A 21,810-nucleotide genomic window follows, 5' to 3' on the forward strand; every position below is an offset into this window, starting at 1 on the left:
GGCTGGCAAACATTTGGGGAAAAAATGCCCAACCCTACTAATTCAAAGAAATGCAAACAGAAGCAGCAATGAAATTATGCTTACATCTATGAGATTAGCAAAGAAAAATGAAACTACCCATGATGGTGCTGATGGGAGAAAATAGCCTATTGGAAAGCAACTTGGAAATACCTAAAGTATTTAACCAAGTAATTTCTTTTCTGGAAATGTCTACCTAACTAAGAGCTGAATCAGAAAAAATGTTTCACACAGCATAACTTATAACAGCAAGATGGGACTTCCTTGATGGTCCAGTGGTTAAAACTCTACGCTTCCATGGTGGGAGGCATGGGTTTGATTCCATATGCTATGTGGTATTGCCAAAAATAAATAAAATAAAATAGCAAGAAATCAAAATGTCCTGACAAAGAGGACTCGTTCATTCACTTAGTCATTGAAATATTTGAGTTCCTACTATATGATCATTTCCTGAGATTGCTAAACAATGCCTAGCTTTTCTAGATTACTCTTCTTTTAAAAAGTGGGTAGGATTTGTGTAAATAAATAGATATATGCTATTATACATAACTTGCTTGAAAATGTTTATGCTGTCACTGGAAGGCTATACAAGGGACTCATTGCAGAGACTGCCTTTGAAAAAGCAGTTGGGTGAGGGGTAGGAGGCTGAATTACTTTTCACGGTACTCATCTTGAATTTTTTCAATACGTCCATGGATTTTGTCAATGTTTTGAAAGTGCATGCCATGTAGCTAATCTTATTTTTCATAGGGACGTCTTGAGTTGTTTTCAAGAGATTTCTTGGATGTCTCATCTTCTTGAATGTGAAAGGCTCTGCAAGGGAGGGGACTGTGTTTCCTTTCTTTCTATTCTCCTCCAGTGCATAGCACAACTGGAGTACATAATGGGAGCTCAAAAATACCTGTTGAGCAGAAAATAATTTGGTACTCAAAGACCCTGGGAGAAGAAGTTGAAATCAATCACTCTGGGACTTACATGGTAGTCCAGTGATTAAGAATCTGTGTGCCAACACAGAAAACACAGGTTTAATCCCTGGTCCAGGAAAATCCCACATGCCGAGGGGCAACTAAGCCCGTATACCACAACTGGTGAACCCGTGAGCCCTAGAGTCTGTGCTCCGCCACAAGAGAAGCCACTGCAATAAGAAGCCTGTGTACGCCAACTGAAGAGTAGCCCCTGCTCACAGCAACCAGAGAAAGCCTGCGCACAGCCCCCAAGACCCAGCGCAGCCAGAAATAAATGTTAGTTGGATGGCATCACCGACTCTATGGACATGAGTTTGAGCAAGCTCCAGGAGATCGTGAAAGACAGGGAAGCCTGGCATGCTGCAGTCCATGAGGTCACAAAGAGTCGGACACGATACAGCAACTGAACAACAAAACTTTTTAAAATGGCTAACATGATATTTTTTTAAAAGACCAGTCACTGGGTATTATTTTAATGCTGACTTGTATGTTTTAAGATATATCTGTTAAGCCACAGTTTGCTAATCTGCCAATGAGAAAAAATAATTGATGATATTCTTTAATAAAACTCTATATGGAGAAATGCAAAATGCCTTTTTTTTTTTTTAAGGGGAAATTTAACTCATAGCATCTGGATTGGGGAAGGAAGGCTTCTCGCGGTGGAGCACAGGCTCCAGGCAGGCAGGTTTCAGTAGTCGCAGGACTGCAGCTCAATAGCTGTGGCGCACAGGCTTTGTTGTTCCGCAGCATATGGGATCTTCCCCCACCACGGATCTAACAGGGGTCCCCTGCATTGCAAGGCGGATTTGCAACCACCAGACCACAAGGGAAGCCCTGCAAAATGCCTTTTTAAGGCCCATGTAGCTATCTGTAATCTTAACAGCTGAATTAAAGACCCCTCAATATCAAATAAGGAAACATATAATCTCAAGGTTTTAATTATTACAAAAAACAAAACATTTTAATATAGGGTCAATTTTGAGCATTTGTAAGAGATTACGTTTGTTTTAATATACTTTGGGTGGTGTTTGTAATCTATAGCAATCCTTTTATCATCAGTTTTGTTTTCTTTTTCCTTTATTCTCCTGTATATGAGACACAGGGAACAGAGTGAAAGTGAAAGTCACTCAGTTGTGTCTGACTCTTTGTGACCCCTTGGACTATACAGCCCATGGAATTCTCCAGGCCAGAATACTAGAGTGGGTAGCCTTTCCCTTCTCCAGGGGATCATCCCAACCCAGGGATCAAACCCAGGTCTCCCAAATTGCAGGCAGATTCTTTACCATCTGAGCCACAAAGGAAGCCCAGGGAACAGAGTAGTTAAGGGTAATAAATTTCATTCACCAGTGAATTTCTCTCTTTTCTACAGTTTCATGAATGAATGACGACACCATTGGAAACTGGCACCTGACTTAGTATATTGATGTGATTCTCTTCACTACCCCACCCCACACCCATATACTTTCAAAATATCATTGGCAGCTGAGGAAATTCACTGGCAAACTACCACAAGGAAGTGTATTTCACTAAATGAAGTTCCTGAAATGCAGCTTTTGTTTCTTGTTTCCTTTTGCTCTGCCAGCAACTCCAGATTATGAGAAAATGCACTGTCTGCATTGCATAGCATATGACAGCTCAGGACTGTTCCAGAAGGTATGACTACTATTTGATACAAGGTGGGGCTGCATCGGGGAGGCGGGGAGGGAGCCTAAGGAAGAGAAGGAGAGAATGAAGGAACTTTTGAACAAAGGATCTGCTTTTGTTTCTGAAATTCACAGAATTACTCTGATGAGTGAAGTACAAAACACCAAATTGGAGGCAGAGATGCCTGCTGATAAGATCTATTAGCAGGAGAAGGAGGAAAACCAAACTCCTTGAAAAATAGTGAGCCAAGTTCTCCCAGCTAGTGGAAGGGGACTTTGCTGCACAACTGCTCCATGAAAGGAAACCCACAGACTTCCTGGATGGTGGGAAATCTGAAAATTTGATTAAACTGAAGAATGAAGATTGAGACATTGGCAACAGTGGGCCTGTGAATCTAGATCCCAGCGCACCAACTGACAGATCACACATTGTCAATCGCTAGCCTGAGGCCAGAAATCCGGAAAGGCAGCCCAGTAAAATAGAAAGGATATGCCTTGTCGTGGGGAGAGGGAACAGGGTGCTGTATTTCTTGCGGCTTCCCTTGATGAGAAGAAAGAGAGGAGGAAGAGGGGACAGAGGCAGTACAAAGGAGGAAGAGAAAAGAAAAAGGAGACAAGGTGAAGAAATTCAGAGAATAAGGGAGAATGAGAGAAAGAAGAAGAGGCAGGAGCTAACACTTATAGCTGTCATCTCAGAGGAGGGATAAATTAGGAGTATGGGATTAACATAAATGTTACCCAGTCAAATCTCATACAGCTTATTAAGTGAAAGGCCAATAATCGAGAGACAAGTTGTTGGGGCATGGAATAACAACTTTATTCGGAAAGCCAGCAAACTGAGAAGATGGTGAGCTAGTGCCCCCGCAAAGAACCATCTTGCCTGAGTTAGAATTCAGGCTTCTTTTATACTAAAAAGGGAGGGAGTAAAGTCAAACACTTCCTGGTTCCCATCAGCCTTCAGAGGAAATGTGTTAATTTCTTCCTTCTGCAGCCGTCACAGGTGGGCCTGGTCAGGATGTTTCTTGTGAGCTAAACAAAGGTGTTTTAGCTTAATGCTCATTACCTGGGAGGCAGGGTTTCCAGAGATGGGCCGTTATGTATAATTTAAGCTTCTAGGCAAATCCCTTTGGTGATTAACTTGTAATACAATCCAAAATTGTGAATTACATTCACACTACTATATACAAAATAGATAAACAACAAGGACCTACTGTGTAGCACAGGGAACTATACTCAATATTTTTATCTATTTTTTAATTGAAGGATAATTGCTTTACAGAATGTTGTTGTTTTCTGTCAAACTTCAACATGAATCAGCCCTAGGTATTCTACTCAATGTTTTCTAATAACCTATAAGGGAAAAGAATCTGAAAAGGTTTATACCTATCTATCCTTTCTCTCTCTCTACACAATATATATATATTTATATCTGAATCACTTTGCTGTTATACCTGAAACTAACATACCATTGTAAATTAACTATATTTCAATTAAAATACATATATATGTGTGTGTATAGCTATCATTTCATTTCTTCTTCTCTACAATCCCAAAGAAGTATTAATTCATCCCCATTTTATAATGATGGAGGCACGAGGCTGTGCAGTTGTGAAGGGTTAGAGCCAGACTAGAACCTGACTGCAATAACCCCCCTTTTCCCTGCTGCATATGGAAACGTTCAACAGTCAGCAAGCAGGACATCTGTTGGCTATGGTTCGGTTACTTGGTGTCAGCGTGTACAGGAAATCCACAGGTGGGACATTCCTTGTGGAAATGTTGTTGTAACATGAAGTTAAATTTCACCGTAGGGAGAAGCAATGAAGGGAACGGAAAGGCTTTTACTCCTTTACATCAATTCTGAACACACAGAAAGGGAAATTACAACCAGTTACAGGGACATGCTAAAAGAGTTGGCCTTTAAAAAAAAAACACACACACATGCGCAAAAACTAGATTAGTGTGTCTTGGAAATGAAAAGCTGGAAAGTGACACAGCGTGCTGTGATACAAAAATTAGACTGTAGAGACTTGCTGGTGTTTTAAATAATCGCCTCCCCATTCCCCCACCCCTCATCCCCCTGACAAGGAGGAATGGTAACACACTGTGTTTACAACTACAGAGGTGAGCTGAAAACACTTAACTTGGAATTTTGTGCTCTGATTCTCTCAAAACATCACATATCCCTTAAAATGGATGAACTGGCTTCGTGTGGTCCTGTCTGAAAGCAGAGGTCTGTGGGTTGAGCTTTTTCTTTCCCTTTCTGTTTGACTGTACCATGGGGCATGTGGGATCTCAAGTTTCTGGACCAAGGATGAACCATGCCTTCTTCAAGGGAAGCACCACTGGACCCCCAGGGACATCCCAAGTCGACCATCTTAACCATGTAACATGTACAATTCAGTGCAGCCATCACACCACCCACCTTCAGAACATCTTGCCAAAATGAAACTCTGAACCTATTAAACAATAACGCCCGTTTCCCGCCAGCCCCTAGCAACCACCACCCTACTTTCTAACTTTATGAATTTGACTAATCCAGATACCTCATGTAAAATGGAATTAAACAGCATTTGCCCCTCTGTTACTATTCCACCACGCATAATGTCCTCAAGATGCATCTATGTTGTAGCATGTATCAAACCATTCCTTTTTAAGGCTGAATAATACTCCATTCCGAGCGACTTCACTTTCACTTTTCACTGTCACGCATTGGAGAAGGAAATGGCAACCCACTCCAGTGTTCTCGCCTGGAGAATCCCAGGGACGGGGAGCCCGGTGGGCTGCCGTCTATGGGGTCGCACAGAGTCGGACACGACTGAAGCGACTTGGCAGCAGCAGCAGCAGTATGCATAGACCACGTTGTGTTTATCCATTCAGCCACTGATGGATAATTGAGATGATTTTTTTTTTTTTTTTGGGCTATTGAGTTGATTTTTTAAGTCTTGCATTTGAATCAAAATTTTAAAGAAAGTTTCAAAGTATTTTTCCATAGATGATCTTGCTTTATTCTACCTATCATCACTGTAGTTATGGATACATTCACAGGGTATTGTTTTACAAGTTTTGAAAGGGAAGTCAATCACAAAGGTAGAAAATAGCTACACAAAACATCCCACTGCAAGCAGTCTATGGAGAGGCCTTACCAAAGTCACACAGGGTAAAGAGCCTCCCAGTTCTCCTCTCTGGGGCCATCCTGGGTGTTGGGGTGCCCTTGGCACACTGGAGAATTCCAACTTCAGGTTGGAGCAGGCAGGAGAAAAAAGGGCTTACCTTAGACCCTGGCATTTGTAATCTGCTGCCCTGCCACTTGATCACAGACATGACTCAGGGGTAAAGAATCCACCTATAATGCAGGAGACATAGGATATGCAGGTTTGACCCTTGGGTTGGGAAGATCAGCTGGAGAAGGAGGAAATGGCAACCCAGTCCAGTATTCTTGCCTGGAAAACCCCATGGACAGTGGAGCCTGGTGGGCTACAGTCCATGGTGTTGCAGAGTCGGGCACGACTGAACAACTAACACTTCCACCTCCATTGCTGTAATATCAATGAGATCAGAACACAAAAAAGAGCAGTGTTAAACCTGACATTTGTAGAGTGCAGGATTAGGGAGATTGTTCATCTTTTATCCCCTTCAGAGGAAAGCATCCACAGAGTTAGTGCTTAGAGAAAGCAGCTGAAGTGTATGATGAGTATGTGATGAGCTCATTCAGCCATTCAGCAAACATTAAAGGATGTGGTAGTTTTCTGCACTTTCACATGGCTGTCTGTCTTTGACTTTGCAAGAACCCTCTGCAGCAGCCTGTTTAGTCACATGTTATGAGGTTTGTACCAGGCAAGATGCTGGGGGCAGCAAAGCATGCAGGCAAACTGACTCCCCCATCACCAGCTGGGCCACCTGCAGAAGTGACTTCACCAATTTGAGTCTCAAGCTTCCGTATTTCTAAAATGAAGCCAATGATAAAGTCCACCTTCTAGGGCTGATACAAGAATGGGATGCGATAAAGTGCATAAGGCATTTTGCCCAATGCCTGGCAGACAACTGCACAAATTCGCCATTATTACATATATGCATTGATCTCTGCTTACCTACACAACATATATACATGCCCCATGAGGTATATATTCTTTGCTGTTTAGTTGCTAAGTTGTGCTCGTCTCTTTGCGACCCCATGGACTGTAGCCCGCCAGGGTCCTCTGTCCGGGGGATTTCCCAGGCAAGAATTCTGGAGTGGGTTGCCATTTCCTTCTCCAGGGGATTTTCCCAACCCAGGGACTGTACCTGTGTCTCCTGTGCCTCCTGCATTGGCAGAGGGATTCTCCACCACAGTGCCACTTCCGTTGTTGTTGTTCAGTCTCTAAGTCAGGTCCAACTCTTTCCAACCCCATGAGCCACCTGGGAAGCTCCAGACAAGGCATTGCGTGTTTCCAGTTCTGAAGTTTTAAAAGGAAATGAATTGAGTATTTAATTTTAAAAAGCTGCAGAAATCAGTGGCTTGGAGAGATGCAAGTCTGTATTATAAGGAAAGCAAATCCAGCAAAATGTGAAGCGCAGAATCTAAGTGGCAGATAGATGTGTGTTCACTGTGTAATTCTTTCAATGTCTCTTTATGTTTGGAAATTTTCACAATGAAATGGTGGTGGGGGGCAATCAATGGCTTTCTGTTGGTCACTTTTAACTAACTTTGGTTGTGACAAGGGTTAGGGCAGTAGACTCGATATTAAAAATATCGACCAGACTTGCTATTCCTCCTCTGTCCTGGCCGAATGCATTTTGGGGTGTGGGTTGCATTTCTCAGGGATGGCGTCTGAGGGGCTCACCCATGGCTGGCAGTCAAGCAAGGCATCGTCGAACAAAACCAAGCAGAAGCAGACATCAGCTGTCAGCTTTTCTACGAGGAACCACCAGCCTTACCCAAAGCTCTGATTGCAGCAGAGAGAATATGGGCACTGAACTGAATCTGGAGACACCACCATAGTGAGGGAAGACCCCATCCTGTTGTTCTGTCCTCTGGACCCTGAATCATAAGCAGCGCCTCCAGCTGCATGGGTCACAGAATCAGCCCAGTCCTTGGGACTGCAGGTCCTGCTGGAAAAGATGGCAGTGGCATGCTGGCCAGACATAGCTGGGAAAAGTTGTGGCATGTTTTCATTGCTGCTGCTGCCAGATTTCAGAGATCAGTTGAGCTGCCATCTGGATGCTTTTTTCTGTGCAATGCCTCCTTGTAGCCGCATGAATTCTCTTCTGACTACAACCCAAGGGAGGAAACTCCAGCAGTTCTTTGTGCCTTGTTGCCTGGGGGAGAGAGTGCCATCAGCTCCCCTCCTGCCCTCCCTCCCTCCCTAAAGATCTCAGAGGGCCCACATGGCCTGGCAACAAAAGCACAAGCAGATTCACCATGCTGGCTAGTTGGAGCTTGATTAGAAGCAACCTAAAGGCTTTCATGGTTAGATAGCATCACCAATTCAATACACATGAATTTGAGCAAACTCCGGGAGACAGTAGAGGACAGAGGAGCCTGGTGTGTTGCAGTCCATGGGGTTGCAAAGAGTTGGACACAACTTAGCACCTGAACGACAACAACAAACGCTCTCATAGGGGGCTGGTTGGATAAATTATGACTCAGCCCGACAATAGGAATCCATGCAGTTCTTTTAAAGAAGCAAAGGCGTGCTTTAGGTATTGACAAGGAATACTTTCCAAGCTACACTGAGCATTAGAAATAAAAATAAAAGGGTACAGAACAGTAGGTATAGTATATGCGATTAAAAACATATACCTCCATGAATGAACTTGTGGCTGTCTGTATACACTGCTATATTTAAAATAGATAACCAACAAGGATCTGCTGTATAGCACAGGGCAGCCTGGATGGGAGGGGAGTTTAAGGGAGAATGGATTCATGTATATGATGGCTGAGTCCCATTGCTGTTCAACTAAAACTATCACAACATTGTTAATTGGCTATACACCAATACAAAATAAAAAGTTTATATATATATATATATAGTTATATATGCCAGAATATCTTTGGCTGGAAGGACAAGAAAGTTTGGCATAGCGTTTGAGGACAGGGGCAGGGTTAAAATGAAGAATCATATTCATTACTTACAATATGCTTTCTGTGTTGACTTCTTACTATGTGTAATTTTCTATTGAAAAAAAAAAAACTTACCTAGAAAAAGTAGAAACAAAACTAGACTCTCAAGGCAGCAGAACTATAGTATTCAGTCTGCTCAAGCTCCCTTTTCTTCTGTGACTCCCAGGCAATGAATTCAACATTGGGTCTGGAGGGGGAGAGACCAGGTCCCATCACAGTGAAGACCTACAGGGGAGACCCCAGGAGCATGCAGCCGAACAATTCTGGGACCCCACCACCAACCCATCTGTGCCCCAGGGCAGGTTCCCTTGGGCATTTGTAGCTCTTCTGATTCCCATGCAACTGGCTTGGTGAGAGGAGAGGCAGAGAAAGAAGGGCAAACCAGCCAGGCTGGAATCTGGAGGGGAAGGTGCGGTCCTGTCAGATCAGCGAAGGTGTTTCTCGCCTTTGGCGAGATTCCCAGGGGTAAGCAACGCTGTGGTCTCTCACTCCCGGGGGCTCTGACTCACGGGGACATGTCAACCCAGACTTGGATGACAAGCTGCCTGGCATCCCATCCTGGCTCTGCCACTAGCTGGCTGTGGGACTTGGGACATCATACATTTTTTGAGGCTCAGTGTTTTCATTCAAAAAGTAGGAGGGGGACTTCCCTGGTGGTCCAGTGACTGAGACTGTGCGCTCCTAATTCAGGAGACCCAGGTTCATTCCCTGGTCAAGGAACTAGATCCCACATGCTGCAAACAAGACCCAGTGCAGCCAAATAAATAAATAAATAAAGTTTGGGTTTTTTTTTTTTTTTTTAAGTGGAAGGGAGGGTGAGGATGTGGAGAGAAAAATGCAACTCATGATATAAAGTCTTGTTAAAATTAAACTTTCCTAAAAAAAAAAAAAGCTTTCTATAAATGCTACCTAGCTGAGTAACACCATATCCTCTGGAGCCAGACAGCTGGGGTTTAAATCACAGCTATACTGGCCAACAAATAGATAGATAGATAGATAGACAGACAGACAGACAGGTAGGTAGATAGATAGATAGATAGACAGACAGACAGGTAGGTAGGTAGATAGATAGATAAACCAACTTGGGACTTCCCTGATAGTCCAGGGGTTAAGATTCTGTGTTTCCCTTGCAGGGGACACAGGTCTGAGCCCTGATCAGGGAACTAAGATCTTGCATGCTTTGTGGTGTACCCTAAATATATAAATCATAGCTGTGCCATTTTCCAGTTTTGTGACTTTGGGAAAATTATTTCATCTCTTTACCTCAGTTTACTCATCTGTAAAATGGGAAGAATAATAGCACCTATATATAGCATAAGGGAGAAGGCAATGGCACCCCACTCCAGTACTGTTGCCCAGAAAATCCTGTGGATGGAGGAGCCTGGTGGGCTGCAGTCCATGGGGTCGATAAGACACGACACGATATGACATGACAGGGTGACTTCACTTTCACTTTCCACTTTCATGCATTGGAGAAGGAAATAGCAACCTACTCCAATGTTCTTGCCTGGAGAATCCCATGGACAGAGAAGCCTGGTAGGCTGTAGTCCATGGGGTCGCGCAGAGTTGGACACGACTGAAGCGACTTGGCAGCGACAGGCAGCATGTAGCATAAGGCTTTTCTGAGAGAGATATATATATATATATATAAATAAGCTAACACTTGCAAAATGCTTAGTATAGTGCCTGCTATAAAGTGATTTTTGAGCTGGAAAGTATCTTAACCCAACCTTTTATTTTTAATAATGAGGAACTGTGAGCCAAAGAGGAACTGGCCCTAGAGGGGACCCTTGATTAGTGACAAAGCCAGGAGTAAAACTCAATCTCCCAGCTCCCAGACTAGAATATTTTATACTGTTAACTTTAGGCCAAAAATTCTTCTTACATTCTGGTACAAAATAAGAAGTGAGGAGAAATCTTTTTTTTTAATAATTGTATTTACCTATTTTTGGCTGTGCAGAGTCTTCGTTGCTGTGTGGGCATTTCTCTAGTTGTGGCAAGCAGGGGCTACTCTCTTGTTGGGAACTGCAGGCTGTAGTGTCTGGGCTCAGCGGTTGCAGCATGTGGGCTCAGCTCTCCGGCTCTAGAACACAGGCTCAATAGTTGTGCACAGGCTTAGTTGCTCCATGGCACGTGGGATCTTCCTGGACCTGGGGATCGAACCCGTCTCCTGCATTTTCAGGCAGATTCCTTACCGCTGAGCCATGAGGGAAGCCTGAGAAATCTGTTTTAGATCAGGTAAAAGGATATTGGGTTCAAATTCAGTGTGTGACAACAGCCAAGTTTCTTGAGCTCTCTGAACCTCTCTTCCTTTGGAACAGGCTCAAAATAATAACATGAACATTATAGAGGTGTTGTGGTAAGTGAGCGTCTACATGTGCAATGCCTGGCACATAGCATTTCTCAAAAAAACATATTAATACCAATTAACAACAGATGATGGTGTTGTTAGGCCAGGAGCCCCACACCTGTGACCAGATGGCTTTTATTCCTCATTCTTCTGGGGGTATGCAAACAAGATAAATGCTTAACCTCTTAAGTTAGCTTAAGATGACTCTTAACCTTAGAGATTCAATGTGGTAGCAATCATTGTTAAAACAAATTGGAAATGTCAGCACAAGCTCTATGACATGTGACTATGAAACAGCATAGTAAATGAGGTTGGTTTCTAAGTTGGGTAATAATATTTCTGATCCAAAGTAGGTGTGGCATCATCAGGAAAATGCAAATTAACATCACAGCAAGCAACAACCTCACACCCACTAGGAAGACTTTGATGATAAATGTGTGTGTGTGTGTGTTTTGTGTGTGTGTGTGTGCATGTGTGCGTGCATGCATGCTCAGTTGTGTCTGACTTTTTGTGACCCCATGCACTATACCCCACCAGGCTCCTCTGTCCAAGGAATTTCCCAGGCAAGAGTACTGGAGTGGGTTGCCATATCCTACTGTGGGGGCGGGGGGCTCTTCCCTACCCAGGGATCAGACTCACATATCTTGCATCTCTTGCATTGGCAAGCAGATTCTTTACCTCTGTGCCACCTGGAACCATCATATACTGCTGGTAGGAGTACAGAATGCTAAAATTATATTGGAAAACACTTTGGTAGTTTTTTACAAAGTTAACCATAATCTTACATGTTGGTTACCTATTACTGTGTAGCAAGTTACCCCGAAATTTAGTGGCTTGAAATAGCATTAAATTTAAAGAAAATTCTCATGGTTTCTGTGGGTCAGAGATTGAGACAGGGTGCAACTGGCACCACATGTCTGGGCACAGCAGGAAGACTGAAGGCTGGGGCAGGAGCCCCCGGGGACTGGGAGATGATGTTGGTGTTGGCTGGGGGCTTCTCTGGGGCTTCTGCTTCTGCACAACACTGTGCCTGGGTTCCCAAGGAAAGCCTCGAGAGAGAGGGCGGAAGAGAGAGCGAAAGGGAGGATCCTGAAAACAGGGGATCCTACCTTATGCATTTATTTTTATTTTTTCTACCTTATGCATTTTATACCCTTACAACAGCTTCAATCTGATAAGCAATCTTGTACTATAACAAGTGAATTTTTCAAAATGCGTGTGTTAGCCTACAGGATGGTTAATTTTATGTACCCACTTGGCTAGACTACAGTGTCCGGATACAGGGTCAGACATTATTCTGGATGGTTCTGTGAAGATAGTTTTGGGTGAGATTAACATTTAAATCGGTGAACTTTGAGTAAAGAGGATTGTCCTCTGTACTGTGAATGGGCCTCACCCAATCAGTTGAAGGCCTGAACAGAACAAAGGTGGACCTGCCCTGAAGAAGAGGGAATTCTGCCAGCTGACCGCCTTTGGACTTGAACTGCAACACTGGCTCTTCCTGGGTGTCCGGCCTGTCATTTCACCCTGCAGATTTTGGACTTGACCTCCATAATCCTGGAGAAGAAAATGGCAGCCCACTCCAGTACTCTTGCCCGGAAAATCCCATGGACAGAGGGGCCTGGTAGGCTACAGTCCATAGGGTCGCAGAGAGTCCATGAGCCAATTCCTAATCAATCAATCAGTCTCGGGTGCACGGGCAGCGGCGGCGGCGGCCCAAGATGGCAGAGCTGCAGTTGGCCCCTGCGACTGTGGGCCGCCGCGCAGCCGCTGGAGCCCGGGTCCCGGGCCGCCGGGTCAGGGGGCGGTGGTCGGCCCGCAGAGTCCGGCTGAACGGGGCAGCACCTTACTCCATGACCACCAGACAGACCCTAGGCCTGGAGCCCAGGTCTTTTCTCTGCCGCCTCTGCTGCCAGGAGGATCCGGGGCTGGACACAGACAAGGACGAGCCGGGGGCCTATCTGACTGACAGGGACCCTATTTACTTGGGTCCACTCCTAAACTACCCCCGTCAAGGGAAGCTCATCTTTAGGAAGGAGTTGGCAGAAAAGGCGGCTGGAGGAAGTGGAGTTTTACAACATTGCATCTCTCCAGCGACTGGTTTCAAGGAGGTGATATCAACAAGAAAAACTGAGCTTCCCAGGGCCCGGCGAAGCACGTGTACAGAGTCCTGCAACGCTAAGAGGAGGCGCTCAGGCAGATGGTGTCCACTATGTCCGACGGCTGGAGATTCCAACAGCTAATCAGCATGCTGCTGCTGCTGCTAAGTCGCTTCAGTCATGTCCGACTCTGTGCGACCCCATAGACGGCAGCCCACCAGGCTCCCCCGGCCCTGGGATTCTCTAGGCAAGAACACTGGAGTGGGTTGCCATTTCCTTCTTCAATGCATTAAAGTGAAAAGTGAAAGTGAAGTCGCTCAGTCGTGTCCCTCTCTTCGAGACCCCATGGACTGCAGCCTACCAGGCTCCTCCCGCCTGGGATTTTCCAGGCAAGAGTACTGGAGTGGGGTGCCATTGCCTTATGGGAACGAGGATCAGGCAGAATTCCTCTGTGTTGTCTCCAGAGAACTAAATAATTCGACCAACGGCATTGTCATCCAACCTAGCGAGAAGGCGAAGGTTCTTCAGGACAGAGGATCTCGGATGTAAACTCCGGAGTCCTTGGTGATGTGAGCGCGACCCACCCGAGCACCTCTGTGACGTTCAGTCTCACTCCCGTAACCGAGCTTCTAAAAAGCCACGCCAAGCCTGGCCCCCCCAGCGGAGAAGTGTTCTGGTCAAAACCAAAGGAACCCCACCCCCAGCCACAGGAACCCGAAGACAGATGCCGCTTCCGGCTGCACAATACCTTTTAGAGAAACCTGCTTTTGTTTTCTTAGCTAGTGTTGTAACCTATCTTTACAAGAGCGGCTGGGCTGGGTTCCCAGATGGAGCTTATCTAGGGATGGGGGCGGGGAAGAGGAAGGCCTAGGTGCTTGCAGAGGCTGTACTTCTGGGAAGGCCGAGCACACGCAAGAGTGTTGTCCTGAGCTTTGCCACGTTTTCACCTGAGTGTGCCCTGTTGGACGTGGGCAGCTGCTTAGTCACACTACATTTCTCTCCCATACACGCCAGACTAATGCAACAGACGCAGAGGAATCTGGTTTAGGCTGGCTGAATTGAAGTTTTCGTGAAGGATAGAGTCACCAGAGTACCCCATATTCCTATGAATAGAGCCTCTGAGGAGGGGAGGATGGGGTGTCCCTGATTTTGTTTTGAGACTGGGGGTCACAGCTCTGGAGGCTACGGCGGCTCCCATGTTCAGCTTGCCTCCTTTGTCTCCAGCAGCTGGGCCCCCCTGATAGCTCACCTTCTCCCCAAGAAGAGGTTCAAGGCAGACGGTTCTTGCAGGGAGGCAGACACCCAGACTGGTGGGCGCTGTAGGTGTTGTATAACTGCTTCTTCAGCCTTTTCTTGCCCTCCGTTGGTCCGTCTTCCTTCCTTGACTTTTTAAACTGGGGCCCAGGATAAAGGGATCTTGGACCCTCTGATGGCTTGGGGTGGAGACAGCTGTTTTCTCTGAAAGTTGCCAAATGTGGTAGGTTGTAGTATCAAAAGTGGCCATTGTTTTTGTGGTTGTTTCTTGAAAATGCTTTAACCCAAAGTGTGATATTTGTGTTTCTTCTTGGTTTCTGACCTCGGCAGTGGTGGTGAGTGCGCACCATTCACCATAGTGTGTGTGCACTTTCCGGGCGGGCTGAGGAGTCCCTCCCCTGACCCTGACCCTCACCATTACGTCCTTCTGTGGGTGCCGAGGCATCGAGGATCCTACACTATTCCACTCAGAGGAGCCAAGCCTCAGAGCTTGTAACTGGACTTGCTCTCTGAGCTTTCGAGTCTTGGTGAGCAGTCGTGGAACACAAAGGGGCCAGAAAATGCAGGCTTTTCTCCAGCTAACTTTCCTAGTGTGGCAGGTGGTCCAGAGAAGGGGAGGTGCCCATGGGGAGTGCTTTGTCCATAAAAGACCCCGCAAGCCCATGGCTCCTTCTACGCTGAGGCTCCCTTTGCCCATCACCAGCTCAGCCGCTCACCTCATGGGTCTGGGGTCAGGGTTGTTGAAAGTGACTATGGACTCTGCCAAGTGCCCTTTGAGCCTGTGACCTGCCCCAACCCAGACAGGAACCTCACATGGCCCTCACATGTCTGTGTGTAGAGTAGGGGAGAAGTGTGTGTCCGGGGCTCCTGCTGACTCACTGTGTCTACACCTCAACGTGAATATGAACGTTGGTACCACAGACGTCTGGCCTGTGCCCAGGATTTTTACAGGTATAAAGTGTTAGAGGAACTGCTACCTACAGTAAACAGTTACCCCTGCAGAATGGTGGAGGGTTTCCATCCTGACATCTTTAGGGGGAGGGAAAAAAAAAAAAGATTTGAACATGTCAAGGAAAAGCTGCTGTCGACTGGGCAGGACAGAGGACAATGGGAGAGGAACTCTGGCCAAAGGGAATAAGCACATTCAGACTGAAAGGAGGGAAGCCTCGGCATCTGGGCCTCAAGCCCAAGCAGACCTGCTTTCCTGGGGCTCGTCTGAAAACCAGCCTCTGGTCCCAAGCCAGCAAGCAGGAGCAAGGAGGCTGGAGGGCAGCGGGGGCCCAGCCCCTCTGGATGTGCCATTTCGCTCATCGTGCTTCTCATGGGTCCACTGTGGAGTCTGTGCAAAGACCGCCGAGCCCCTCGCTGAGCCCTCTGAGGAACCAGCAGGCTGCCTTTCACCAAGATCTCTCCTCCAGGCAAGCCAGTGACCGTTTCAGTTGCTCAGTGCTCCAGGAATCTGAGAGTGAATCATTTCTTAAGGTTTCTGGGAAAGCATTTTACCCAAGCCCTTCGTGAACCAAGTTGGTGTCTTTTTCTTGAAAGCCGTCTCCCTCTGGGATAGTCCGGCTGACCACTTCAGAGAGAAGCCTGGCCATTGGCTGTGGGGGTGTCACGTGACCGGTGACCCCCACTCTTCAGCTGCCCAGGGCTGCCATGTGGGCGACACTGGCCAGGCAGGGCCCAACCTCCTCTAGAGTGACTTCGTTTCTGCAGTTTTCACTGAACTCAGGGGTGTCCGTGAGGCATGGAGGAGGAAGAGAGAGAGAGGCTGAGAGGAAGGGCTGAGAAGTCACCGACACCCTCCAGGGTGGCCTTTGAGCCAGGGCCTTAGGGACCATGCCTGTCACTTGTGGGTGCTCTTTGTTGCCGTTTGTGTCTTTGAATAAAGTCTGAAATGCTGTGACCCTTTTTTCCCCCGTCTTGTCAATATAGACATGAAACAAACAAAAATACCAGTCTCTATCTCTCTCTTCATTCACACTCACACACACGCACACACACGCACACACACACACACACACACACACACCCCCATTGGTTCTGTTTCTCTAGAGAATCCTGACTAATACAACCTGGCTCTCTTGTATCAACCCAAAACACGAGCTTCTTGACCAGCAGTTTCCGCCCTGGATTCATAACTGCAAATGGCATTTTCATGTAAAATATTTCCTGTGCTACTTCTTAATAGTAGACGGTGTGCCCTTGATATATAACATTGACACAGTGGCTGAAAAACCTCGTAGCAAGGTGGCAGTTCACGGTGGTTTTTGGAGGAGGTTGTGAACGAGAACCAATGAACGTGGCTCATCAGTAATCTGTTGCAAAGATGCTGTGCTCATCAGCGCAGAAGTAAATCTTTCATTACTGGAAAATGTGAATCAACTCAAGGGAAACAGGGTTCTGTCAGTTTATAAAACTTAATTACGTTTTTAACTCCATACATTGTCCAGTAAAGGCATCTGAAAATACCTAACTTCCAGGGTGAATCAACAGTAAATTAATTGCAAGAAGGTACCAGCTTCCCTGGTGGCTCAGACGGTAAAGAATCTGCCTGCAATGCAGGAGATTCAGGTTGGATGCCTGAGTCAGGAAGATCTCCTGGAGAAGGAAATGGCAACCCACTCCAGCATTCTTGCCTGGAGAATCCCATGGACAGAGGAGCCCGGCAGGCCACAGCCCATGGTGCATGTAGAGTTGGATGCGACTGAGCGATGAACACACACACACAAACCACATATAATGTGCTCAGAAATTATCTGCATTTTAATTAATCTCTTAACTGTGGAGATTTTTGTGTCAGTTTGGCATCAAATTTGCTCAGCAAACCCCAGGTAATTCTAAACTTTCAGCATAAGAACATCCCCCAAAGAAGAGAAAATCGAGTGGGGAGAAAAATCAGTCCAGTGGCTTAAGTTTTTTCAGCCTTGGGGAGTTAAGAAAAACACTTCAGCATGAGGACAAAAGCTCCCTTGTTTAAGCGCTTCCCCAGCTGCACTTCAACTAAATATATCCCAGCAGAGTGTTTTCATTTCCCCACCCTCTCCTGGAGCCAGTCACATGGTGAGAAACAGCTCGAGGCTCCCGGGACTGACACTGCAGAGGCAGTGCCTTGGTTACCGCTAGGACTTCCTCCCAGCATGGCCCCCTTGCCGCCCCCTCTTCCCTGGAGGCCACGGGGTTGGGGTGTGTGTGTTGGGGGGAGGCGGGGGTTGGTGGCGGGAAGGAGCCCAGGGGGGAGAGGAGGCCTGCAGGGGTTAACTCAGTGGCTTGTCTGGAATTCATGCACCACCTGGGCTGACAGCATGAATGACTCATTGTTTCCCCTCTGAACAGTCTGAGGAGTGCTTCCTTCTCGGTGTTAATAACTGAGGCAGAGTGAAATGCTTTTTCCCCCCCACCCTTTCCCCCTAACCCGTTTTCTAAAACTGAGCGTAGAACTGGAAATGTGCAGCAACGGTAGCCAAGGTTACTGCTTAGAGTTTGTCTTCCAGGGACAAAAGATGTAAATTTACTGTCCACAAACAGAAAGGGGCCCAGAGCCAGGGGTCCTCTGATTTACAGCTTGTGTGACAGACAGTCTTACAAAATGAAGCAAACTTAGTTTAAACCTCTAGCTTGCCTAAGCCTGTGGCCTGTGTGCTAGATTTTACATTACCCATGATTTGTATATATGGAAATTTTCACCGATCTTTCCTGTGGCTAAACTTAAGACTTGTAGTCTTCCATTCCTGGTTCTAGAAAAGGGTAGAATTCATCACGCCTCACCTCACTTTTTCATGTACGCAACCGCTCCTTGGTATCTGTGAGTTTTACTCTTCTTGGGAAACTGGGTCAGTAGATTTTCCTGGGCTGCGGGATCTTCTGCCTTCATGAGACATCTCAGTCCAAAAGCTTGAGAGACAGATCACACATTTAAGGCGAAAAGAAACATAGGTTCCATCCCTGGGTTGGGAAGATGCCCTGAAGAAACAAATGGCAACACATTTAAGTATTCTTGCCTGGGAAATCCCATGGACAGAGGAGCCTGGTGGGCTGCAGTCCGTGGGGTCGCAGAGTCAGACACGACAGAGCACATACGCATCACGCGGCCCTGCCAGTGTGTCATAGGTAACAGATTTTGAACTCTTTGGCCTCCTTCTTCTACTTAGCTACATTCTTGGGTGTTTAAAGGAAACTATTCAAAAACACGTGAGGAAAAAAAAAGAAACAAATGTAGAAAGGACAGGAGAAAAGTCCTGTGTAGACCCACGACTGGGTTCTGACTAGAACTGGGAGGTGAGCATGCAGCAGAGTGTTTTCCTCATCAAATAAAGTAACAATCCTGAATAGATTTAAAGTCATGGACCAAAGTATTTGCAATATCTTTTTTTGAAGCAAATGAAAACCTGCAAAGATTAAGTATTTAAGTCTTCTGTTTTTGTAGGTAAGACACAACCATTGCAGCTTGCTTAGAGAAATAGCAGTAATCAAGGCTTCAGTTTCTCAGAAGTAAATGTAGTTCTCCAAATGAGTCTGTTTTATATCACATACAATTAATCTATTTACCAATAAGCTTCCTTCCCTACTAGAGGTTGTGTGGTCCTTGCACGTGCGTGTATGCTAAGTCGCTTCAGTTGTGTCCAACTCTTTGTGATGCTATGGACTGTAGCCCACCACGATCCTCTGGAGTGGTTGTCATTTCCTCCTCCAGGGGATCTTCCTGACTCAGGGATCAAACCCATATCTCTTATATCTTCTGCATTGGCAGACGGGTTCTTCACACTAGTACCACCTGGGAAGCCCTTGTGGTTCTTGTACCAACACCATGTGTATCTGTGTGTTAGTCACTCAGTCATGTCTGACTCTTTGCAGTCCCATGCACTGTAGCCCACCAGGCTCCTCTGTCCATGGATGGGATTTCCCAGGCAAGAATACTGGAATGGATAGCCATTCCCTTCTCCAGGGGATCTTCTTGATCTAGAGATAGAACCTGGGTCTCCTGCATGGCAGGCAGATTCTTTACCTTGTGAGCCACCAAGGAAGAGTCACCAGTCTCATTTCAACAGAGACTGGAATTTAAACTTGGGGACAGCTTCTAAGCTCTGAGAGAGGAGACATCTCCATTTTCTCATTGGTACAGCCATCGTCCCAACCCTACTGAGTCTCTTCATGAAAACACAGGCATCGGGACTCTAACTTGATTTTAAGTCCTTTCTAGTGGGTGGTGGGCTCATCCTCTTTTCTCAAGTCCAAAAGAAAAGCAATTTGCATAGTTGTTTTTTCTCCTCCTGCGTAGAACTCTTTAGCATGAGTTTAATAGATCTAAAACTACCTGATGTACCTTTCCCTTGAGAACTCCACTGTCTTTCTGTGACTTGTTTGTAAGTGTGCCTAAAAGGAAAACTGATGACGGGGGGGGGGGGGTGGGGGGGGGGGGCGGCGGCGGGGGGACGTTTAAAGGCAGAGTATGTCAGAGGAGGCTTTACAATTAGCTGAGGAAAGAAGAGAACCACAAAGTAAGGGAGAAAGGGAAAGATATACCCAATGGAGTGCAGAGTTCCAGAGGATAGCAAATGAAATAAAAAGGCCTTCTTAAATGAACAATGCAAAGAAAGAGAGGAAAACAATAGAATGGGAAAGACTACAGATCTCTTCAAGAAAATTGGAGATATTAAGGGAACATTTCATGCAAGGATGGGCTCAATAAAGGACAGAAATAGTAAGGACCTAACTGAAACAAAAGAGATTAGGAAGAGGTGGCAAGAACACACAGAAGAAAGATGCATAAAAGGTCTTAATGACCCAGATAACCACGACGGTGTAGTCACTCACCTAGAGCTGGAAATCCTGAAGTGTGAGGTCAAGTAGGCCTTAAGAAGCATTACTACAAACAAAGCTAGTAGAGGTGATGGAATTCTAGCTGAGCTATTTAAAATCCTAAAACATGATGCTATTAAAGTGCTGTACTCAATATATCAGCAAATTTGGAAAACTTGGCAGTGGCCGTAGGACTGGTAAAGGTCAATTTTCATTCCAAAGAAAGGCAATGCCAAAGAATGTTCAAAGTACTTTACAATCGGGCTCATTTTACATGCTACCAAGCTTATGCTCAAAATTCTTCAAGCTATGCTTCAACAGTACGTGAACCAAGAACTTCCAAATATACAAGCTGGGTTTCGAAGAGGCAGAGGAACCAGAGATCAAATTGCCAGCATTCACTGGATCATAGAGAAAGCAAGGGAATTCCAGAAAAAAACATTTACTTCTGCTTCATTGACTACTCGAAAGCCTTTGACTGTGTGGATCACAACAAACTGTGGAAAATTCTTCAAGAGATGGGAATACCAGACCACCTACCTCACCTGTCTCCTGAGAAACCTGTATGTCGATCAAGAAGAAACAAACGGACACAGAACGACTGACTGGTTCAAAATTGAGAAGGGAGTATGACAAGACTGTATATTGTCACCTTGCTTATTTGACTTTACTTGCAGAGTACATCATGCAAAACGCCAGGCTGGGTGAATCACAAGCTGAAATCAAAATTGCTCGGCCAAGTATCAACAACCTCAGATATGCAGATGATACCACTCTAATGGCAGTAACTAAAGAGCCTCTTGATGAGTGTGAAAGAGGAGAGTGAAAAAGCTGGCTTGAAACCTGACATTAAAAAAATTAAGATCATGGCATTTGGTCCCATCACTTCATGGCTAACAGAAGGGGGAAAAGTGAAAGCAGTGACAGATTTCCTTTCCTTGGGCTCCAAAATTAACTGCAGACGGTGACTGCAGCCATGAAATTAAAAACACTTGCTCCTTGGAAGGAAAGCTATGACCAACCTAGGCAGCATATTAAAAGCAGAGACATCACTTTGCTGACAAAGGTCTGTATAGTCAAAGCTATGATCTTTCCAGTAATCATGTATGGATGTGAGAGCTGGACCATAAAGACTGAGCACTGGAGAATTGATGCTTTCAAATTGTGGTGCTGGAGAAGTCCCTCAAGAGTCCCTTGGACTGCAAAGAGATCAAACCAGGCAATCCTAAAGGAAATCAGCCTTGAATATTCATTGGAAGGACTGAAGCTGAAGCTGCAATACTTTGGCTACCTGATGTGAAGAGCTGACTCACTGGAAAAGACCCTGATACTCGAAAAGACTGAAAGAAAAAGAAGGTGATGGCTGAAAATGAGATGGTTAGATAGTATCACCAACTCAATGGAGATTCCAGGAGATAGTGGAGGACAGAGGAGCATACTATTGGCATGCTACAGTCTTCGAGGTTGCAAAGTCGGACATGACAGTGATTGAACAACAATGGCACAATTAACTGTGAGCTTTTCCTAACTGATCCTACCCCCAACTGATGGCCCTATTAATTCTTATTTATTTGACTGCACC

At 45.7% G+C, this 21,810-nt stretch overlaps 1 pseudogene; it reads left to right on the top strand.

Annotated features, from left to right (window-relative positions):
• Positions 1-11,062: 11,062 nt before the first annotated feature.
• Positions 11,063-13,381, top strand: LOC109575132 (BTB/POZ domain-containing protein KCTD2 pseudogene; annotated as a pseudogene).
• Positions 13,382-21,810: the final 8,429 nt, after the last annotated feature.

The sequence above is a fragment of the Bos indicus genome, chromosome 21, assembly GCF_029378745.1.
Source record: "Bos indicus isolate NIAB-ARS_2022 breed Sahiwal x Tharparkar chromosome 21, NIAB-ARS_B.indTharparkar_mat_pri_1.0, whole genome shotgun sequence".
NCBI lineage: Eukaryota > Metazoa > Chordata > Mammalia > Artiodactyla > Bovidae > Bos > Bos indicus.